General features: G+C 37.6%; 1 long non-coding RNA gene across 16 annotated transcripts in view; it reads left to right on the top strand.

The window, feature by feature from the left end:
• Positions 1-23,482, top strand: part of LOC102156270 — a 55,436-nt gene that overhangs the window by 20,091 nt on the left and 11,863 nt on the right. For 4 of the 16 annotated variants that reach the window (XR_005358311.1, XR_005358314.1, XR_005358315.1 and 1 more), the window contains exons 1-5: positions 4,059-4,129; positions 8,074-8,125; positions 19,001-19,046; positions 19,765-19,829; positions 22,938-23,008. This is a non-coding gene — a long non-coding RNA (uncharacterized LOC102156270). Of the gene's footprint in view, positions 1-3,748; positions 3,974-4,038; positions 4,135-8,073; positions 8,126-19,000; positions 19,047-19,764; positions 19,830-22,937; positions 23,009-23,482 lie in introns of those variants that run through there. The other 12 variants (XR_005358309.1, XR_005358310.1, XR_005358301.1 and 9 more) reach the window with 11 other exon arrangements.

Below are 23,482 nucleotides of genomic sequence, written 5' to 3' on the forward strand. Positions count from 1 at the left end.
CTAGAGGCTACACAGACCCCAGGAATACACAGATAAACTTGAGACGAGACCATACATTGAAAAATCTTTTCATTTAACTTAAATGCAGCTGAGCAAGTCCAGTGTGATACTATTGTCATAGAGTAATTCAGTGTGAAGTTTCTTTGGAAAGTCACATCCTTTATCTAATTTGGATAAGCAAAGGTACTTTTTTGGTTCCATCATGGAGTCACACAGATCTGTCTAAATTATCGAAAGGTTCCTGAAGCTGTCTATGCTCTATTTATTGGTAAAGAAAGAAAAGAGACTAAAAGTTCTGAGCATAGTATTTAGGGCCACATGGAATCTTTCTTCCATTGTACTCCATTCATCTCCAGGACCACTCGACTCCAGTGCCACAGGAAAATAATGTGGTTCACAAGGAAGAGCCCAGATATGGAATTAGACAGACATAGTTTACATAGCTCTACTATTTACTAGCTTGGTCACCTTGAGTACATAACTTCATCTCTCAAAGTTGCTAATTCTGCATTTATAAAATTTAAGTGATGCTATCTACTTAGCAGAACTGTAGTTAGGAATGACACTGCAGGCAAAGAGCCTTAGAGAATGCTGCACACAGTAGATACAGAAGAGAAGGTAACTGGCATAATTATGAAGATAATTCAAGGTAAAGGAACTCACACTTACATAGCACCTGCTATATATCAATGCTAGAACTATAAGGCTAGGTCAGGCTACAGTGACAAATTGGTCTCAAAGTGTATAGAAGTTCAAAACAAAATAGAAATTCATTTATCATTCATCTAACAGTACAAGTAGATGTTCCTGGTGGCAGCTGGCTTTCCTCTACATGGTAATACTGAAACATCTTACATCTTGTGGCTCAGCCATCCTCAGCATCAAATGCGTTCAGCTGACAGAGGAGGAGGAAGGCATCCTTGCTTCCTGAAAGCCTTGGTCCAGAACTCATCTGTATCACTTCTCCTCTGACTCTGTCATTGAGACCTACTCACCAGGCCACATGTGGTTGTAAGCAGGAGCTAGGAAATGTAGTCACCACTGGGAAACCACTACCCAGAAATGCTTATATCCCAAAGAAGAAAAGCAAAAGCTTACTTTGCGATGGTGAGTGACTGAGAAGCCCTTATATCTGTGAGGTAGGTATTACCACCCCCATCCTACTGATAATTTTAAGTCCATTATTAAGTAACCTCCAGGTCACCAGTATCTAAGTCTAGGTGTTGGTCTCCAAGGCTGGCATTCCCAATCTTGCCTCCCCATAGCCCCATAAGACAGGGCTCACAGACTACTGAAAGATGGATTGGATGGACCTACACAGGATGCCCCAAAGTGTATTAATTTACACACAAAATGTGCATTTATAGATTTTTTTAAACTAAATCAGAACATTTGGCAACTCTACATCCCCATTGTAGCAAGGCAAAAATTGCCTGAAGATTATCCACCACCTCTTCCAATGCTTTTGGTGGTGCATGTGCCTTCTGGTTCATTCACCACTATCCCTTTTCTCCCCTTTCTCAGTCCGACTCCACCCACTGGCATTATCCACTTAGACTTTCTAGGCATTTGAATCTGTCATTTCTGCTATAAAAGATATCTTTTATTTCCTGACAGGAAGAGTCAACATTTTGCTCTCAAAACTTGCAAGTAGGGATCCCTGGATGGCTCAGCGGCCCAGGGCATGGTCCTGGAGTCCCAGGATTGAGTCCCACATCAGGTTCCCTGCATGGAGCCTGCCTTTCTCTCTGCCTATGTCTCTGCCTCTCTCTCTCTCTCTCTCTCTCTGTGGGTGTGTCTCTCATGAATAAATAAATAAAGTCTTTAAAAAAATCTTCCTTTCCTATTAAAAAAATTGCAATAGTCATGAGGAGAACAAAGAAATTAAATACATATTTCTTTTTGAAATTGTCAGAAATAGAGTATTTAACACTCTTAGTGCCTCCTCAAGTTTTGTGCATCCCCTTGCTATTTCTCACTCCACATTTATTGTTCAATCCTGATTCACAAAGCCATCTAAATAAATTTCCCTGCAGCTTGGCCCCAGTGGGTAGAGAGAAGCCCTCCTACTCTGTAAGATTGGTTTTCTGTCCCTTTTCCTAGTTCCCTCCCTCTCTGCACTTATCTACACTTCTCATTCCACTCCCAACAATAGCCTTGTTTCTATCAGTCCTAGCCATCTAATCAATGCATCAGCTGTTCCACAACAGATCCCTGAGAGTTTGACTCCCTGTTTTCAAGATTAGAGTTCAGTAAAGAAGTGCAAAAACAAGGACAAAGAACTGAGGGGGGAATGGACACTGATTAGAGAACAGGAGAGCACAGCCTGGGCCAATAATCCATCCCCTCTGTGGGCTTTTCCCCTAACTCCAAAAATCAACCCCAGCTTTGCAGCCTGAAGCTTGGAGCTTCAAAGGATGGGGGGTCTCTGGCCTGACCAATTCCATCACAATTACTTGCAATTTTAATTTGAAGTCAAAACTCTGATTCCTCAACAAGTTTCTGCTTTGACATTACAGTGATCTGCAGCATTGAAAGGTCTCCATGGAATTTTCAGTTTCTCTATTTATGATTTTGGTTTCCTAAGGGCATATTTTCTTAAATAGCTGCCTCAGTAGGTACACTATCATTAACTGGAATCTTCATTCAACTTTCTAATTGGCCATTCTTCTGTACTTACTACCTTAATAATCCTTTTTCAACTCCCCAAGCAACCCTTCTAAGTAAAAGATCAAGAAAACTGTGTTCCCATTATTTCAACATAGTATGTCCTGAAATGGGTCCTACATAAGACTAGTTCAACAAGAAGAATCTAAAAGGAGAAGTTCCACGCTCCTGTGAATGTTGCTAAAGCTAATGATATATAATTATTTAGCATATTTATGATACAAGTTAACAAGTCAAAAGCTCTGAAAATGCCTGTTAACAAACAAAAAAACTATTCAAATGTAGCTGTATTTTCCATACTCATTCTACTATAGAATCCACTCCACCTTTATCATGAAACACTTAGTCATGCCTGCTAAAATTAGTTTTCCATGATGAATATTTTAGGAAATGATTTCCTAGCCCCAAGATTTGTCTAATTAGATATAAATGCTTATTTTCATTTTTTTTACCTTTCTTAATTTTACTATACACATGCTAGAATGAATTATTGATTACAATACTTTATCACTTGCCATAATCATATCCTTTGTCATGTAACTTTTCAGTTCTCATAAAAAATGGTTTGAGTCTTTGAGCATGTAGTTTGCTTTCGCCTGTGGCATAAAATAGACCCAACATGAGCAATGGCTTAAAATGGACTTGTATCACTGAGCTTGTCCTCTTGAGCTTCTGCAATGATCATGAGAACAACATGTTCCAGCTAACCCAGTGGAAGGAGGGAGGGAGGCACATGGAATACAGCAGCTCCAGCTTCAGCCAACTCATAGACCTACAGTCTGAAGTAGGATTTCCCCAGCAGACCAACAAAGCATGATGAAGAAATCAATCCCTATGTTACATGCCTCTGAGATTTTGAAGTTGCCTGTTATGCAGCCATAGCTGATTAATATACTATGCCAGGTTCTATTCTAGAAAATGTTTGGCTGTACCTGAAGAAGAAAAAGGAATCTATCTTTAGTGACTTCATAGTAAGAGAGAAGAGAAAGAACTAATTATAATTCAAGACAAAATAAGAGGATAAAAATAAGTGTCAGGGACATGAAAGTAAAACTGATGTGATCCATACATTTTTTTTTAGGAAGAAGATAGAATTTTGGCTGGTTCTTAAAGCATTAAAAGAAATACACCAGAAGAAGAATCAAGAGGAAAGACATTCCAGGTCCTTTTTGTGGAACAACATGCACAGAAAGAAGTATAAATGTTTTCCCTGTCAGAGAATGCTGGTGTTCTTTTGTGTATATGTATTGGTACACCCTATTTATAAACCAAGAAAACAAGATGACTACCCAAGATCGCATAGCTGGTATGTAGCAGAAGGAGGTTCTAGAACCCAGGATTCTTGACTAGTTCTAGACCCCTATTCTATACTTATTTACATAGCCAGGTATAGAATGTAAAAACAAAATAGAAAATTAGCTTGCTGTTGTGCTTAGGAGTAACCACAGGGGTCCAGGAATAGGTAAAGTATGTATATCATGTTGGTAATCATCATAATCATAAAAACCATAGTAAGAAGAACAAAATACTGTGTAATACCCACAGTAGTTGATATTTATTACTCATCTATCATGTGCTAGATACTGTTATATGTTTACCTCTTCTTTATAATAATTCCATAGAAAGGTATAATTATTTGCCCCATTCAATAACATGAAATAACCAAGGAATGGTAATATTATCCCACTTTCCATAGTCACATGGTAAGTGGGGAAAGTAGGACACAAAACCATCCCTGACTGTCCCAGGAGCTTGATCTCTAACCAACTGTGAAAAGATTTAGTAAAATTTAGGTCTCTAGAGAGGAGAATCATTTTTTTTTAAATCTACTGATGCCTCGGTTCTGCCCAGGTTAATGGAGTCGGGGCACCAAATGTGATTCTTCTGTATAGACAGTGTTAAGAGCCACAGGTATAGCAAGGTTAAAATCAGAATCAGGTGGGTGAACTGGATTCAAAGTATTCACAAAGAACAAGAAAACAAAACAACAGGCCAATCAGACAGAAGCCAAGTCGGGTAAAACCAGCCTAAGAGTATATTCATAAGTTTGTTAATCAATTGGGAAAAGCTTAGAACTAATTTACTGATAAAGATGATGTTCTAAGTGGAGAAAGATTTCCACAATAGCCCATGGCACCAAAGGGTATAACTGACCTGTATAATGAGTTAATCTAAAGTATCAATAACACAGGGTTATCTTTAGGCTCTACAATAAGATAAGATATATGACAGATTTCACCATCTTTCCTGGTTTAATTCTAACTAAAATTTTGAAATGATGCAGGTTTGATTCTGGCATCCCCTCACCTTACTTTTTCAATTGCCTTGTATTCCTTTTCCCCAGTACCTGAGACCCACACATTTCCCTTCATTCCTAAGTGTAGTGGACACACTCATGTCCTTGGGACAACTTGATCTGCCCCGCAATGGCAAAAGTTCCCTAAGCAATCCTTGCTCTCTTGTAAAACCCACTGAGGCTGGGCATAGACTCAGAGTCCTTCTCAGTTAGGCAGGCCCTAAGAAGTAACCAGCACTAGTGCTTAGGAGGACAAACCAGCTTGCCACCCCAGATATGAGAGCCAAATAAAGTGGTAATGAGGCAGCAAAACAGCTCCAGCACCTGCTGAGGTTGAGTCAGGGCAACAAAGTGCAGCTGCTGGATGCAAACACTTCTCCTGCCTCCTCCATGTGTTTAACTGCTCCTTTCATCTTTCTAACAATTACAAGGGATATTCTTTACAATATCATTGGTCAAATCAGACCTCACATTTGCATGCTTACTTCTCCACTAAATTTTTATGACAATCTCACTGCTTATGGTCTAGTTAACACGTGATAGAAGTTAAAATCCCCTCACATGAATGGCCTTGTTTGTGGAAATCCACATCTAAGTTCAGTGTCCCTTTAGTCTTCCTGACAACCCTGACTGATACAAGGCAACTGGTATCACCATCATTTTTCAGATGATAAAATTGGTACTCAAATGGAAAGAATGTTAGGATTGTAAGATATTTCTTGGAAAGAAAATTGTCTCAGCTTGCACTAAAGTTTACATCAGGATTGGAATCATATATTTGGCCAACAAACATTTTCTGAACACCTACCATGGGCTAGGCATCAGGCTAGTACCTAGAAATAGATAAATGAATCATGGTTGATATCCTGAAAATTCTATAGTCTGGGACAGAGATCAACAAACTACAGACTGTGGGCCAAATTTGGCCCCGTTCCTGATTTGCTAAATCAAGTTTGATTGAAACACACACAGAGCCATTTGTTTACATATTATCTATAGTTACTTTTTGTGCTATAGTAGCAGAGTAGAGTAGTTGTTAACAGAAACTGTGCATCCGACAAAGCTAAAAATATTTATTACCTTAGTCTTTATGGAAAGACTAGGTCTTTCTTTACAGAAAGACCCCTGATCTAGTAAAAGTAGGCTTATGTGAAATCAGGCAGTGTTGGTGTTATTATAAAATTCTCTGTAGGGTATATTATGAAGCACAGGTGGCTTCTCAGAGGAGAATGTCTTGAAAGATAACCAAGCAGAGAGGCAGAATAGAGAAATGCACACAGAGGTAATAGGGTAAGCAAGTAATGGACAAGAAACAGCAAGGCCGATGAGGAAACTGTCAGTAGCTCAGTACAACTGGCATTTATTGTAGGGATGGCAGGTGGAGAAGGAAGAGTCAGCAAGAAGTGGTGGTCAAGGACCAACTCAGGAGGGCTTCATGTGCAAACCTACAGCCACTGACTCCAGGCCCAGGAATCTTTGTGATTTTTATGTGACAGATATAGGCTATATCACAAACGAAATGCTGTAATTCTCTTCCAGGCTGAGAAACCCCCCAGGAACATTTAGGATTCAGTCACCTTGATGCCATTATAGCATAAGATGAAGGTATAGTTTCAGCTGAGTAGATTGAATCTCTGTCAAACAGATTTCTGGCTATTTTCTCACATTATAATACTTCGTGGAAACTGGGGCAGTAGGAGCTAAGAAGGGTTAAAAGATTCTGACAGAGCAGAGGATAGGACACCTGGTTTAATCTAGGGGAGATGAGAAGGTTGTCCCAAAGAAGTGACATTGAAGGCAAGCTCTGAAAGCTGAGTACACATTAGCCAGGGAAAGAGTCAAAAATCACATGAGAACTTTGTCTTAACATTTTAAAATCTACAAAACTGAGTCATTCTAAAATGTTATTCCTCTTCCTGGGATGAGGAGGTCATTGGGTTAGATATCATTGAGCCTATCAGTAAAATGGAGATAATAATGATACCCACATCAAAAGTTGCTCTAAGGACAAAGAAAGTAATGTATGGATGGTGTTTAACATAAGATCCAGCACCAGCACCCAGTGAGCATGCCAGAAATGCTGGCTGTCAATCTTATTAACTGTTTTTGTTTTTGTTTTCTTCTTTTGTTCTTTATCCATGGTGAACCTGTCTTATCCATTTTATATCCTTCACAGAGTTTAGGCATAAAAGAATTTTGATCTACAAATTGTTGTAGAATATCAATTAATAGTATATTTTGGTGAATCAGTCAATCTCAGTCAAAAGCTTTACCTCTCACTAAGTATGGGATTCCCTGCTTTCAAATTTCTAACAGATGGTCTTCCAATACCCACTTGGATGAGGCCAGTGACCACTTGCTCCCCAACTGGGAAGCTCTGATAGCAGGAATATTCTTCTCCATATGAAGCCCAAATTAAAAACTTTCCTGAAACAGCCACCCGTTGGCCTTACTTCTGTTCTCTGGACCATATTGAGCATGGCCTATGCCCCTTCCACATGATACACCTTCAAATCTCCTGATAGTAGCTTACCTACACAGAGTCCAGACTACAGGATGGGGCCCCTCCATTGCATTTCATTGTCTTCTTTCCATGACCTTTAGTAATTTTAAAAGACAGAGGTCCTTTACCACAAATATCACATGTAATTCATCTCTGTATCCATCCAGCACAGTATCTTTCCAAAGTAGGCACTCAGCAAATATTTATGATAAATAAATGAAAAAACTATCTATTTCAAAGCATATTATTCTTTAAAAAGCAAAGCAAAACTAAGTAACCTTTCAGCTAATCTTATGCCAAATTCTAGTGTGCATCAGAACACATCATGGGCCACTTAGCAAAGAGGTAGTTTTCTGGGCTACATCTTCAGAGACTCTAATTCCATCAAACTGGAATTTTTCTGGGCATTTGCATTTTTATCCAGTATCTGGGTATATCTGAATCAGGTGGTCTGTTAATCATACTTGGAGAAATACTGCTTTAAACACTCCAGACATCAAGCCAAACAACTTCTATTAAACTTTGTATTTAGAAGTAGCAAGCACATTTCAGTTATTCCTACTTAGAACAACTTTTCATTTGCTCACTTGTTATTTTTTTCTCCTAGAAGCATTTTTTTTCTGGGTTACCCAGCCATAACTCCCTTCCCATGCTGAGAGGTAAGTATGCTCCATCTATTACATTCTTTTCAGACCTCCTAAGGAGGTAATTAGACATTGCAATTGATTGCAATTTATTAATCAGAGCAGGATGTTATAGAGTTTGAGGGTGGGGAAGCACAGCACTGAAGTCTAGTATAAATGCAGGGCAAGTACACAGACTGACACGGGAATTAGGCAAAAATAACCGCCATATAAAAGGGTGTTTTAAACTGATTCTTGTTTTGTACTGTGGTGTCCTGATCTATTAAAAGGGGATATTAAAACTTGGCTGGTCTACCACCACAGCCAGGTGTAAGATTTATTCTATAAATATTTATTAAGTGTCAATGATATAGCAGGTACTGTCCTTGGTGGTAGGGGTACATGAGAGAACAAGACTAAATCCTTGCCTTAGAGATTTTTTTAAAAATTACATACATATATATTATACTATACTATAATACTGGGTATTATACCACCCAGGAATTAAGTAGAACTAATTAATGGGGTAGAGACTGAGGGAGGAGAGGGTACAGGTGAGGTCTCCTATTACATAGGAAAGTTGCCAAAGGCTCTCCAAAGAAGTATAAATCTAGGTGATATGAAAGAGCATGCCTCAGGAAGACCTAAAGGAAGAAAAACTTCAGGGAGAGGGAATTACGGTGCAAAAGGCCTAGGTGGGCACAAAAGGATGAATGGACTCCACATATTGGTGAATAGCAGGAAGAGATGCATGACTAGAAAGGAGTGGCCAAGTAAAGAGAGTGGTGGAAGAAAATAAGATAACACAGATAGAAGCATGTTGAAAAGCAGTCTATAATGGGGTGCTATTCTTATAGGATAAAAAGTCACCAAGAACATAAGTAATCACTCAGTCCCATCTATTCATTCCACAGGTGGGAAAGTACAAGTCCAGAGAGATTAATAGACATCTCCAAAATAGGACACTAGTGTCCAGGTCCTATGATGTATAATAGAGCTTCTTTTGTCATCTTTCCTGGTTTTCTGCTTGCTCTTCCTATATTTTTCTTTTTCTTTCTTGAATTTCCTTTCTTCCTTTCCTTTTCTGCTACTACTTCTCTGAGTTCCCTTATCTATTTTCCCTTTTTCCTCCTTTTCTCTATCCTCTCCTTCTCCATCCTACAGCCTTTTTCTCTTCCTCCCCATAGTCTTTTCTAATTTCATGGGTTGTGGTCAGTGCTAGGTCAAGGCAACAAGATTTATCCTTATATGAAAACAGCTCTGACCAGTAGGCAAATGCTTTTCAATATCAGATAATTTCAAATTCTAATATCCAAGGACCTCAAAATATCATTCCCTTAATCTTCCTCCTACTCTTTTTAAAAACTACATGTTGTTTTGGCTAAAAAAAAAAATCCCTGTCCTAGTGTCTGACAGATAAGCCACCTCCATGATTACAGAGGTGTGTATCTATACTACTATGCTGGAGTATAGGAGTATAGATACAAACTTTCTGTTTGGTACAGAAAGTGCAAATAAATTCCCAAGCATAGCAAAATCCAAGCATCTAATACAATGGGGCAAGCATTAAGTAAAAGCCACTGCTATTATGTATGGGGGAGAATAAAGACTTTAGCCAAACCACAGGCAATTGCTACTTTTAAAGAGATCTATTCATTTATGTCTATCCCATTTCTGGAAGCAGGTGTCCTATTTCAGCCCAGAAACTTATGAGAGATGTTAAGAAATGGTGATACTCTGAATGTTGGTATCAGTGACCCAAGGAGATGTCTGATTTCTAAACTGAGTGTAGAAGCAATGCACTGTGAGTTTGTCACATTCTTTTCCCAGTACATATCCCCAAATGAATCCTAATACAAATCCCTGACCATTATATTTCAATTTCATATTTCTAGCCACATAGCTAGAGAATGCAGAGCTGGCATCTGTAGAAATTGATTTTTCTCTTCCTGTAGAAAGAGCCCTTTGCTGTCACAACAAAGCATATTCTTTTCCTTAGAAAGAAAGTAAAAGGAATTACTGGGAGTACTTTTATCCTGCCAAACAGCCAACATCAGTCTTCCACACAGCTTTTCAACTCCTCCAACTCTATCACCACTAAAAAAAAATAATGGCTATGTACATATAACTGAGTGTCTAAAAAAATAACAATCCAAAATTTGCTCCCCCCCCCAAAAAAAAAACCCACAGCTAATCTCCCTAAAACTCAGTTTGTTAATCTGTAACACAAGAATGTCAAATAAATAATGTTCATATCTGTGGTTATTACCATTCTATTTCTTCTAGGTCCTCACATCAGGAGTGATGCTACATGGGATATAGAATAAGTCTAATACTTCTCTCTCCTCTCTCTCCTTACCAGTGACCAAAGAAAGAAAAGCTCTATGGTTTTTAATCCTGATATTATGAAAATTATATATTTTTCATGAAATTTCAGAGGGAATAAGAAGGAGATTATAATTTGTTTATGAGCTGTTATGGGATGCTGGATGGTACCTTATGATGGCTTTGGGATTCAGCTTTGAAGCTTGATTACATTTATATGTAGTGTATAAATGTGTAGGAAAATATGCTTTATAAAATGTGTATGTTTACAGAAAGAACCACAAAAATGTCAGAAAAGAGGTTTGGTAAATACTCTAAAAAGCAATGATAAAACTGGAAAGATTTGGGGGCATCTGGGTGTCTCAGTGGGCTGAGCATCTGCCTTTGGCTCAGATCATGGTCTCAGGCCCTGAGATCAAGCCCTGCATCCTGCACCGTGCTCAGCAGAGAGTCTGCTCCTCATTCTCCCTCTGCTTGTCTCTACTGCTTGTGCTCTCTCAAATAAATAAAATAAAATCTTTGCAAAAAAAAAAAAAAAACTAGATAGAATTGTTAAAAGCAATCATGTAGGAGTCTGAAAATTGATCAAAGGCATACAATAAATTGAGAAATTTTTACTCAAGAAAAACTACTAACCATCTCTAAGGACAGTGAAAGTTTGAGACTTTATAGTCTGTTCCCATCCTTCCTTCCAGCTCATGGCATGGTAGCTCTACCATGGTTGGACAGAATGTAAGAACAGACAGCTCTACCACCGTGGAGGGCTGACTTGATTTGGAACAGAGTGGAGAGAAGCCACATGTCCAAGGGCTTTGTTGAAAATAATAGTGATCTTTGTGCCAATCTAGGTCAGCAAACATCACATCTGCCAGAGGCTGTGATAATGACTAGGCCAAACAATACACTAGCCAGAAATATAGCAAGGAAATACAAGGAACAAGGTAGGCATGACAAGTTTTGATAATAATACAAATGTTTCTAGTGGTCTAGAAGGCTGTGTGTCTGCTCAGGAAAGCCAAGAGAAGGTCCTAGCAGAGCACTTGGGTGGCACTTGGGTGGTATTTGACTTCAGCTCAGGTCATGATCTCTCACTCCTGTTATTGAGCCCTGCAGCAGGTTCCCTGCTCAACAGGGAGTCTGCTTGTCCCCCTCCCTCTCCCCCTCCCCTCACTCATGTTCTCTGTCTCTCTCTCTCTCTCTCTCTCTCTGTCTCTCAAATAAATACTTAAATAAAATCCTTAAAAAAGAGAGAGAGAGAAGGCCTTATATATCGACTCATTCCTAGATGAATGTGAGGCCTTGCCCAGCAGAAAATAAAAACTGAAGCATATTTGATAACTGCTTAAACTTTGAAGCATTCCCCAATCTACACATAGGACCATCATCAAAAAGGGAAAGTCTCAAAGTGTGTAAGTACAACTTTTGACCAACACTAAGCTGTGCCAACAGGAACAAACCCAGAAAAGCCAATCTTAAAGGTTAAAAAATGTTTTTTCAGAAAAATAACCTGAGTTGAGACATCACTGATCACACAATGCAGGATAGAAAGATTTGACAGAATGAGTCCAGCCAAATCACTGAACAAGTAAACAACCAAAGCAACAATATCCCTTGGGTTGAAGAAATCAGAATCCAGAGTGCCACATATATCTAAAATGCCCATTTTTTACCAAAAAAGAAAAAAGAAAAATGCAGCATAACAGGAAAGTTTGCCCAATCCACACACAAAGAAAGCATAAATAGAAATTATTGCCAAGAGGATCCAGATGTTTACTTTAACAAACACTACAAAGCAGCTACAAAGGGTGAATATGAAGGATAATAAAGGTATTTGAAGGAATAAGGAAACTAACTTAAAGAATTAAAGGAAAATATGGTAACAAATCACTAATAGAGAATATCAGTAGAGATAGAGAATATAAAGGAAAACATAATTGAAATTCTGAATAAAATGTACAATAACTGATATACACAATATATTGAAAGGGCTCAATACACTTAAGCTGGTGGAAGAAAGAATCAGCAAAAATAGATCAATAGAGACTGTACAATTTGAAAAAAGGAAAAAAATGAAGAAAATAAACAAGGTCTCAGAGACCTGTGGAACTATATCAAAAGTACCAATATGTGCATAATGAGAGTCCCAGAAAAAGAAAAAGGAGCAGAGAAAATATTTAAAGAAATAATGGTTACAAACTTCCAAAATGTTTGAAAAAGATCAATCTAAAAAACATAACAAATTCTAAGTATGGTAAAGACAAGATCAACTTCTAATTACATCATAACCTCTTAGAATTCAGAAACAAATATCTTGAAAGGAACCACAATAAAAGTAATAACTTACTTCTTATAAAAAAACTAGAAATCATAAAAAAAGAAAAAATAGAAGTCATAAAACAATGAGACAACATATTCAACATGCTGAAAAAACATTGACAAATAATTCTATATCCATCAAAACTATCCTTTAAAAAATGAAGATGAGGGACGCCTGGGTGACTCCACGGTTGAGCGTCTGCCTTCAGCTCAGGGCATGATCCCGAAGTCCCAGATATTGTCCCACATTGGGCTTCCTGCATGGGGCCTACTTCTCTCTCTGCCTGTGTCTCTGCCTCTCTCTGTGTGTCTCTCATGAATAAATAAATAAAATCTTTAAAAAAAATGAAGGTGAACTTTAAAAAAATGAAGATGAAATACAAATATGGAAATGATTTGCAGTCAAATGCTCTGCCCCTGAGCTATACCGAAAGACAGTCTCTTCAATAAATGGTGCTGGGAAAATTGGACATCCACATGCAGAAGAATGAAACTAGACCACTCTCTTTCACCATACACAAAGATAAACTCAAAATGGATGAAAGATCTAAATGTGAGACAAGATTCCATCAAAATCCTAGAGAAGAACACAGGCAACACCCTTTTTGAACTTGGCCACAGTAACTTCTTGCAAGATACATCCACGAAGGCAAAAGAAACAAAAGCAAAATGAACTATTGGGACTTCATCAAGATAAGAAGCTTTTGCACAGCAAAGGATACAGTCAACAAAACTAAAAGACAACCTACAGAATGGGAGAAGATATTTGCAAATGACCTATCAGATAAAGGGCTAGTTTCCAAGATCTATAAAGAACTTATTAAACTCAACACCAAAGAAACAAACAATCCAATCATGAAATGGGCAAAAGACATGAACAGAAATCTCACAGAGGAAGACATAGACATGGCCAACATGCACATGAGAAAATGCTCTGCATCACTTGCCATCAGAGAAATACAAATCAAAACCACAATGAGATCCCACCTGACACCAGTGAGAATGGGGAAAATTAACAAGGCAGGAAGCCACAAATTTTGGAGAGGATGCGGAAAAAGGGGAACCCTCCTGCATTGTTGGTGGGAATGTGAACTGGTGCAGCCACTCTGGAAAACTGTGTGGAGGTTCCTCAAACAGTTAAAAATAGACCTGCCCTACGACCCAGCAATTGCACTGTTGGGGATTTACCCCAAAGATTCAGATGCAATGAAATGCCAAGACACCTGCACCGCGATGTTTATAGCAGCAATGTCCACAATAGCCAAACTGTGGAAGGAGCCTCGGTGTCCTTCGAAAGATGAATGGATAAAGAAGATGTGGTTTATGTATACAATGGAATATTACTCAGCCATTAGAAACGACAAATACCCACCATTTGCTTCAATGTGGATGGAACTGGAGGGTATTATGCTGAGTGAAGTAAGTCAATCGGAGAAGGACAAACATTGTATGTTCTCATTCATTTGGGGAATATAAATAATAGTGAAAGGGAGTATAAGGGAAGGGAGAAGAAATGTGTGGGAAATATCAGAAGGGGGTGGTGGAAGGGGAGGAGGGCAGGGGATGGGGGTGAATGGGTGATGGGCAGTGAGGGGGGCACTTGACGGGGTGAGCACTGGGTGTTATTCTGTATGTTGGTAAATTGAACACCAATAAAAAATAAATTTATTATAAAAAATAAAAATTAAAAAAATTAAAATTAAATTAAATTAAATTTAAAAAAAAGGAAATGATTAATTCCTAGCAGATCTACCTTACAATAAATCCAAAAGGAAATCCTCCAAGTTAAAAGGAAATGACATTAGGTGATAGCATGAATTTACATGTGGTGAATTCTCCCACATGAGAAGAAATGAGTGGGATATATCAGAAAGGGAGACAGAACATGAAAGACTCCTAACTCTGGGAAACAAACTAGGGATGGTGGAATGGGAGGTAGGCGGGGGGTGGGGGTGACTGAGTGACGGGCACTGAGGTGGGCACTTGACGGGAGGAGCACTGGGTGTTATTCTATATGTTGGCAAATTGAACACCAATAAAAAATAAATTTATATTAAAAAAAACTTAAAAGGGAGAATCTATCACACTGACTAAAACAAACACGAGACCCAACAATATGCTATCTGCAAGAGCTTTAGATACAAACACACTTAGATATAAACACTTTAGATACAAAGACACAAAATTTAAACAAAAAAATTAAGAAAAGTATGCCATGCAAATAGTAAGAATGAGAGAGCAGAAGGAGCTAGACAAAATAGACTATCAGACAAAATAGACTTTAAGATAGACAATGTTAGGGTATTTTATAATAGTAAAGAATTATGAGTATGTAACAATTATAAACGTTTCTGTACATAACAGCAGAGTCTCAAAATACATAAAGCAAAACTTACAGAAAATCTTAACTGAAAAGAAAAATAAATAGACTATTGACAAAAATAACTGGAAACTTAAAAGCTCTTCTCTCAAAAATTGACATAAAAACTAGACAGGAAACTAGCAACCATATATATGACTCGACATTATCAACTATGAATTAACATGACATAATTGACATCTAACAAATGAAAAAGACACATTCTTTTCAAGTGCATATGAAACATTCTCTAGTATTGACCATATGCTAGGCCATAAACTGAAGTATTCAATCATACAAAAGATGTTCTCACAATGGAATTATAATTAGAAATCAACAACAAAAAGAAATATGGGAAATTCATAAGTATTTGAAAATATAAAAACACCTCTAAATTACACAAAGGGCAAAGAAGTCCTCACCAAGAAAATTAAAAAAATATATTTTTTAAAGATTTTATTTATTCATGAGAGACACAGAGAGAGAGAGAGGCAGACACACAGGCAGAGAGGAAGCAGGCTCCATGCAGGGAGCCCCATGCGGAACTCGATCTTGGGACTCCAGGATCACGCCCTGGGCCAAAGGCAGGCGCCAAACCGCTGAACCACCCAGGGATCCCCTAGAAAATATTTTTAACTGAATCAAACAAAAGCACAACATATAAAAACATATGAGACGTCAGTAAAGCAGTACTAAGAAAACATACAGCTTTAAATACCTGTATTGAGGGGCTCTGTATTGAGCCTCTCTGCCTTTGGTTCAGGTCACGATCCCAGAGTCCTGGGATTGAGTTCAGCATGGGGCTCCCTGCAGGGAGCCTCTCTTGTGTGTCTGATGAATACATAAATAAAATCTTTAAAAAAATAAATGCCTGGGATCCCTGGGTGGCGCAGCGGTTTGGCGCCTGCCTTTGGCCCAGGGCGCGATCCTGGAGACCCGGGATCGAATCCCACGTCGGGCTCCTGGTGCATGGAGCCTGCTTCTCCCTCTGCCTGTGTCTCTGCCTCTCTCTCTCTCTCTGTGACTATCATAAATAAATAAAAATTAAAAAAATAAATAAATAAATAAATGCCTGTATTGATAAAGAAAAAATAAATCGATAATACAAATTTTGATCTTTAGAAACTAGAAAAAGAATAAACTAAACTCCAAACAAGAAAGAAAGAAAATGGAAGGTAGAGCAAGAAATAATAATAATAGAGCAGAAATCAATGAAATGGGAATCAGAAAAAAAATCAATATAATCAAATGATAAATTTATCTAAACTGACAAAGATTATAAAAAATAAGACACACTATAAAAAAGAAAAGCAGACATCATCAAGTCAACAGAAAGTAAAAGAATTTTCAAAAATACTATGAATAACTTCATGCCAACAAATTCTACAGCTTAAATGAAAAGGAAAAATTAATAGATGTTAATTAACAAAACTGACTCAAGAATAGATTGAAAATCTGATAGACCTATAATACATATAATAATTAAGTATATCCCCACAAAGTAAAGTCCATGCCCAGATGGCTTCACTGGTAATCTTTCATAAACTCTACCAGAAAACAGGAAAAGGGAACACAACTTATCCTGTAAGGCCCCGACACCAAAGACAAAGGCATCACTCAGCAATAACAAACAGACCCAAAGACTGCCAACCAATATTTTTCATGTATGTAGATACAAAAATTTTTCACCAATACTAGCAAGCCCAATCAAAAACAATGTTTATACATTATGATCAAGTGGGATGTATCCCAGGAATGCAAAGTTAAACTATCCTCCAAAATCAATTAATGTAATAAACTGTATTAATTTTTTAAAAAGCAAAAACCATATGATCATCTTAACAGATTCAGAAAAAGCATTTAAGACATCCAAATCTCATTCATGATTAAAAAGGAAAAATTTAAGACTGTCAACAAATTAAGTATAGAATGAAATTTCTCCAGCCCAATAAGAAGCATTTTTAAAAACCTATAGCTAATATTAAATGAAATAATGAAAGTCTTAACTTTTTCCCTCAACATCAAGAACAAGGAAAAGTGTTCTACCTCTGCCATTTCTAGTCAATAATAAAAGTGTTAGCTAGTGAAATCAGGCAATAAGACAAGCCAAAGGCATCCAGACTGAAAAAGGAGAAAACTACACTTTCACAGATACATACTGCCTGTAGAAAATATAAAGAACACTTACATATACTACTAGAACTAATGAATGATTTCAGCAATATCACAGGATAGAAGATCAACATACAAAATCAATTATATTTCTATATGCAAACACTGAACAATCCAGAAATAAATTTTAATGTCATTTATGATAGCATTGTAAGAATGAAATATATATTAATAAGTTTAATAAAAGAAGGGCAAACCTTATAAAACATTATGGAAATAGATTAAAAAGACCTAAATAACTGGAGACATATTCTATGTTCATAGATTGGAAGATACAATATTATGAAGGTGGAATTTCCTCCCAAATTGATATATATATAAGGTCTATATCAATACCTCAGCAGGCCTTTTTTTTTTTTTTTTTGCAGAAATTGATGGACTAACCTAAAATTTATGTGGAAGTGCAAATGATTCAGAATAGCTAAACAGTTTTGAAGAAAAAGAACAAAATTAGAGGACTCTTACTTCCCGATTTCAAAACATACAAGAAAGCTATAATAATCAGGATAGTGTGCTATTGACATAAAAATAGATGTATAGATCAATGGAACAGAATTGAGAATCTAGAAATACACTCCTACGTTTAGGTCTATTAATTTTAACAAAGGGGCCAAGCCAATCCTGTGGGAGAAAGGATAAGCTTTTCAACAATTGGTACTGAAACAATTAGGTATTCATATGGTAAAAATTTATTTAGACCTTAATCTCACACCATATGCAAAATTAACTCAAATGGATCATAGAGTTAAATGTAATCACAAAAATTATAAAAGTTCTAGAGGAAAGTATAAGAGGAAAATCTTTTAACTGTGGATTAAGTGAACATGTTTTAGTTACAAAAATAAAAAAGCACATCAACAAAAAAATGATAAATTGTTCTTCACCAAATTAAAAACTTTTGTACTTCAAAAAATACCACTAATGGGGATGCCTGGGTGGCTCAGCAGTTAAACATCTGCCTTTGGCTCAGGGCATGATTCTGGGGTCCTGGGATAGTGTCCCACATCGAGCTTTCTGCAAGGAGCCTGCTTCTCCCTCTGCCTATGTCTCTGCCTCTCTCTCTCAGTGTCTCTTATGAATAAATAAATAAAATCTTTTTTAAAAAATACCATTAATGAAAGAATAAGTTACAAACTGAAAGAAAATATTTGCGAATCATCTATCTGATAAGGGACTTATATCCAGAATATATAAGAAACAATAGTTTGACAAGCCAATTGGCTTATAAGACAAGCCAATTTTTTGAAAAGCCAGCTTGGAAAACAGTTTCTCAAAATGCTAAACATAGATTTACCATATGATCCAGCAAATCTGCTCTCAGTATCTACCCATGAAAATGAAAACATATATCCATGCAAAGTCCTGTATGTGAATGTTTACAGTAGCCTTATTTATGGCAATCACAAAATCTGAATGACCATCACCTAATGAATTGATAAAGTGTGGTGTATCCTACAACAGAATACTATTCAGAAAGAAAAAGAAATGAACTACTGATACATGCAACAATATAGATGAACTTCAAATGCATAAATAGGGAAGTAGGCCAGGTGGAAAGGACATGGTCTATCTAAAGCAGCCAATTATTGCCATATGGGAATATTGTCATGTGGGCTTACTGTTGTTGCATCTTCAGATTTTACAAAAAGAGTGAGAAACGAACATTAGTATGTGAATTCTCTTCAGTGGTCATCTGCAGATTCCCTCTGACTGTTTTGCTATCTGTTGTTTTATTCCAGAGGTGAGAAAGTTTGGCCATCTATAATTCTGTCTGCCTCCTACACGGTATCCTCAATTTTGTCTCTTGTTCCACAAAGTCTAAAATATTTACTATCAGGCCCTTTACAAACAAAATTTGCCTACTCCTGCTCTAGTTGATTTTCTTCAATACATGATGTCAGCTGCATATGCCCATCTTGATTCTTGTAGACTTTCAGTGTGTGCCTGGGAGGAGGTGTATTCCCAAACAAAAACTCGTGCTGTTTCTGTTTGCTCAAACAAAAATAGAACCTCAGCTCTATACTTGCCCATCTTATGTCTAGCTATCCTCAGTTTTCTCTATATAAGCTCTTTGCCACACTTCAGATTAGCATTTGAGATAGAAAAGTGAGGGCAGGACCCAGATGTTCCTCAGTATTTCAGCTTCCTGTTTTCTATCATTCTGCAGATCCACTTCTCTCCAGTTCTTTGTTTTTTTTTTTTTTTCAACAGAACATATTGACTGTAACTTTCTCCCCAAAATTTAAAAGGCCTTCTGTTTCAAACATAACATATCTGGGGGAGTTGAGATAGATTCCTGGACTATCATTCTGCTTCATTGTTTTTTCTGTCCAGCACAGTATTAGTACCACTCACTCTGCTTCCACTACAGTCACTTGATGTTATACATGTCTAATAGGGCTAATTTTCCCTTTATACACTTCTTTTTCATATGTCTTTTTTCTGTGCCTTATCTATTTTTTAACCACTTGAACTATTGTATTTATCTCCATAATTTGATTAGAAAATTGAAGAACAAAGAGAGGCAGTGTCCTGTCCCAGGTAGTGTCAGCAAGGATTGGATCCCAGGTACGTCAGCCTCCTCCTTGTATTTTTGTTTTTGTTTTTGTTTGTATTTTTGTATGTGTGTAGGTTTTTGTTTTTGTTTTTGTTTTTTTGTTTTTTTACTCTTTTCCAGCATTTTATAAAACCCTGCTTGGAACGTTCAAACCTCTGTTGTGATAAGTGTATCCCAGGGCATTTGCCTGAGACAGAACCTAGTACAAAGGATTTACAGCTGGATTACCACATCTCTGGGGGCTTGTGCAATGGTGGTAGTGTGGAAAGCAAATGTTACAGAATCTCAAAGTGAGGATGAAATTTAAGGGACAGGGTCATGGACCATTTTATAAAACTTTTCACTTGAAAACAATTTCAAGCTTAGAAGTTACACAGATAGTAAGGAGCATATTATTTACCCAAATCCACCTCACTTTAACATATAAACATGTTTTTCCTAAAAGTTGGAAAGTAATTACGTTCATTATTGCCCTTTATCCCAAAATATTTCCATGTGTATTTCCTAAGAAGGATATTTTCTTCTATACCTATACTATAGTTCTCAGCCTCAATGAATTGAACAGTAATATAGAACTTTAATCTACTGGATGCATTTCTTGTAAATGTATCCAATAATATACAATGGAACAAAGGCGTTGAGTAGTTTAATGTAATTTTTTAAAGAGGTTGGGAGCACCAAAGAAATGGGCAGAAGTTTTGAGGGTAATCCTCATGGATACAGTGGTAAAACAATAGACCATTGTTGGTCTTCCTGCTAGAAGAGTGGGCAAGGCAGGGGCAATATGGTTCATCATGGTTCCAACCCCAATACCTGCACTCTGTTCTATCTACTGAATTATGAGCCTAGAAAGAAATGGTTCTAATTTCTAAGTTTTTGCATATTCCTTATCTTCAAAGCCCCCTTCCAGCTCAATTTAAGTCACTGAGAGGCTTGTCCTCTGAGTTTGAGAACCTCTCTTGCTCCTCTGTCTTGTATTTCAGATCTTCCTATTAATCTTGCCGATTAAACTGTGAGCTCCATGAAGACAAGGTTCTCATCTCTCTTATTTTCTGTTATCTGCCCTGAGAACAGAGAGAACAGAGCCTAGCATGGAGTAAATGTTCAAAGCTCAAACATTTGTCTGAGCTGGTCTGCTTCTTTCCATCCTCCCATATGTGGGTCAGATGAGGACATCTGGGTCTACAATCCCTCCCGCAGGCAGGTCTATTTCAGTGAAAAAGAACCAAATAGAGGAGAGTGCTCTGGCTGGGTTTTTGATGCAACACTGATAGCAAGCTTTCATGTTTCAGTTTCCTTTTTATATACACACTGCTGCTCCTTGGAGGGCTAGGCACTTGCATGCTGAATCAACACACAAATCTCTGTGGATTTAAATTTCATGACAGCTTTGCAGAGATGTCATGGGTAGGAACAGGATCCCCAATTTTGAAAGGTTATGATGTGTAGCTTCTCTGGCTCTCTCAGGCTGAAAATCCCTTGGCTCCTTGCATCTCCTCCAAGAGCTGTAACCTCATTATGCAGTGATGACTGTCACTCACAGAGAAGGATAAGGGATCAGAGCTCTCGCTCATTACACACAGAGTCACTCAGAAGGATTCTTATTTGTGGCTTTCACCTTTCATTTGTCTTTTTCTGCTCAGGTCAAAGAGATTAAAAAATTAAGGACCTAGAAGAGGAATCAAAATATTAACAGATTTTTGTTTATTTGTTTTAGTGTATCTTCTGACCTCTCCTGATGCCAGTTTAAGGTCATAGAAAAAAAAAATTCAGACTATGGAGCCTGATTTGTCATCATTTTCTGTATGACATTCAGCAAGTTAATGTCTTACAGTCACTATTTCTTCGGCCACAAAATGGAAACCAACTAATCTGATGAATTGTTTTAAATGAAAGAGAAACTCAGTTATCAGTTACCCTCTATCCTGGGGATACTTTGTCTCAATGGGTTGTCTCCATAATCACCCAGCATCCATTCGGATGCAGATCTCAACACCTCCTCAAGTCTTGGGAAGAATCACCCATAAAAATGTCTTCATGAGCCATGTCAATTTTACTGCAGCTTTTATACAAGAATAAGGAGGAAGTTTATATCATTATACATGATATTTTTTTTTAACTTCAATTCCCCCTTTTTATTCCCCTAAAGACATTCAGCTGAGCTGCTATAGGTATGATGTAGGACAGGTTTACTTTCTGATTCTTTCTCCAAACAAGGACCAGTCAGTCTGGCCCCTCTCATTCTCTTCCTAGAGAACTTGAATTCTTTACCTTGCTATTATTAAGCAGAATAGTTTCTACCCTTTAAAACCAGAGGCAACCCCCTGAGGCCCTGAAGCCCTAAAGGAGTTATGAAAGCAAATTTCAAAAAATAAGCAAGTACCTGTAGTGGGAAAGTAGTGTCCTTGTAAAGAAAATTTAAAATCTCCCTAGAGTCAGACTGCTTGGATTAAAATCTTGTTCTGCAATTTACTAGCTGTGACCTTGGACAAGTCGTTTCCCCTTATTAAACTTCAATTTCCTTATCTCTACAATAAGAATAATAGAATATACAATGTAAATAGAATTGACATTATAATGTTATAATTAAATGAGAAGATCCCAAAAAAAGTGCTTAGCACAGAACCTGGGTTATAATCCCACATATATTAAGAAATAAATACACAAAATGCCTTGTACTTGGGGTGTCTGGATGGCTCAACTGGTTAAACATCCACATCTTTATTTCAGCTCAGGTCTTAATCTTGGTGTTGTGAGTTCAAGCCCTGTGCTGGGTTCTACGATAGGTGTGGAGCCTACTAAATAAAATAAATAAAATAAAATACCTACTACATTGTAGGCTTTCAGTAAGAAGTAGCTATTGCTATTTTATAGGCTTTTATATGAGCTGGATGATAATATGTTATCACGATTTCAGGCATTGTTAAGGAACTATAGTTGGGTGGGAAGCGTTTCTGCACTCATTTAATGGAAACTGTCTACGGAAAGGAAGAGTCCTGAATCAATTTTAAAGATATAATTTTTCCTATGTGTCCAGCATCCTTTTAACTTTTGGGGATTCATCATTTGCCCCATATCATCCCCACACCAAGATGTCATCACTATTTTTTCCTAATTAGGTAGAGTCTGGGTTCATACAGTGATCTTTCAACTTAACCACAGATCTGGCCAATGGGATTCCATCTCACAGGTATTTATCAAACTTTAATCTCATTAGGCTTTTGTTGAGTGGTGTCACCTGCTTTATGGTGGACAAGATGTGTGCCACCCAGATTCCCATTCAAGGAAGGACATATTACCTCAGTTGTCAGCAGACAACCTGAGCTGTCAGCTTCTCCAGGACTTGCTCCAATGGTAGAAAGCCACACAAGGGTATGCCCTTATTGAGGAGACTCACATACCATGACTAATTGAAAAGGGGGCTGGAAGTTCTAAAGGTCCTGTCACTTTGGTGCTTTGTGGAAGAATTCTGTGGGGGAAGCTAAGGCTTTGTTGGGTCTGCCTCCCAGTTGGATGTCTGCATCTGCCCAGGGAGAAGTCCCGCCTTTATTCTACATGCATCAATGCCTGACAAATATCTTGCAAGCCGAACTTCATTTCAGTGTCTACTTCTGGAGAACCCAATACGTGGCATACTGATATGGGACCTATGTCTTTGATCTCT

This window comes from Canis lupus, chromosome 4 (genome assembly GCF_011100685.1).
Source record: "Canis lupus familiaris isolate Mischka breed German Shepherd chromosome 4, alternate assembly UU_Cfam_GSD_1.0, whole genome shotgun sequence".
NCBI classification, from domain to species: Eukaryota; Metazoa; Chordata; class Mammalia; order Carnivora; family Canidae; genus Canis; species Canis lupus.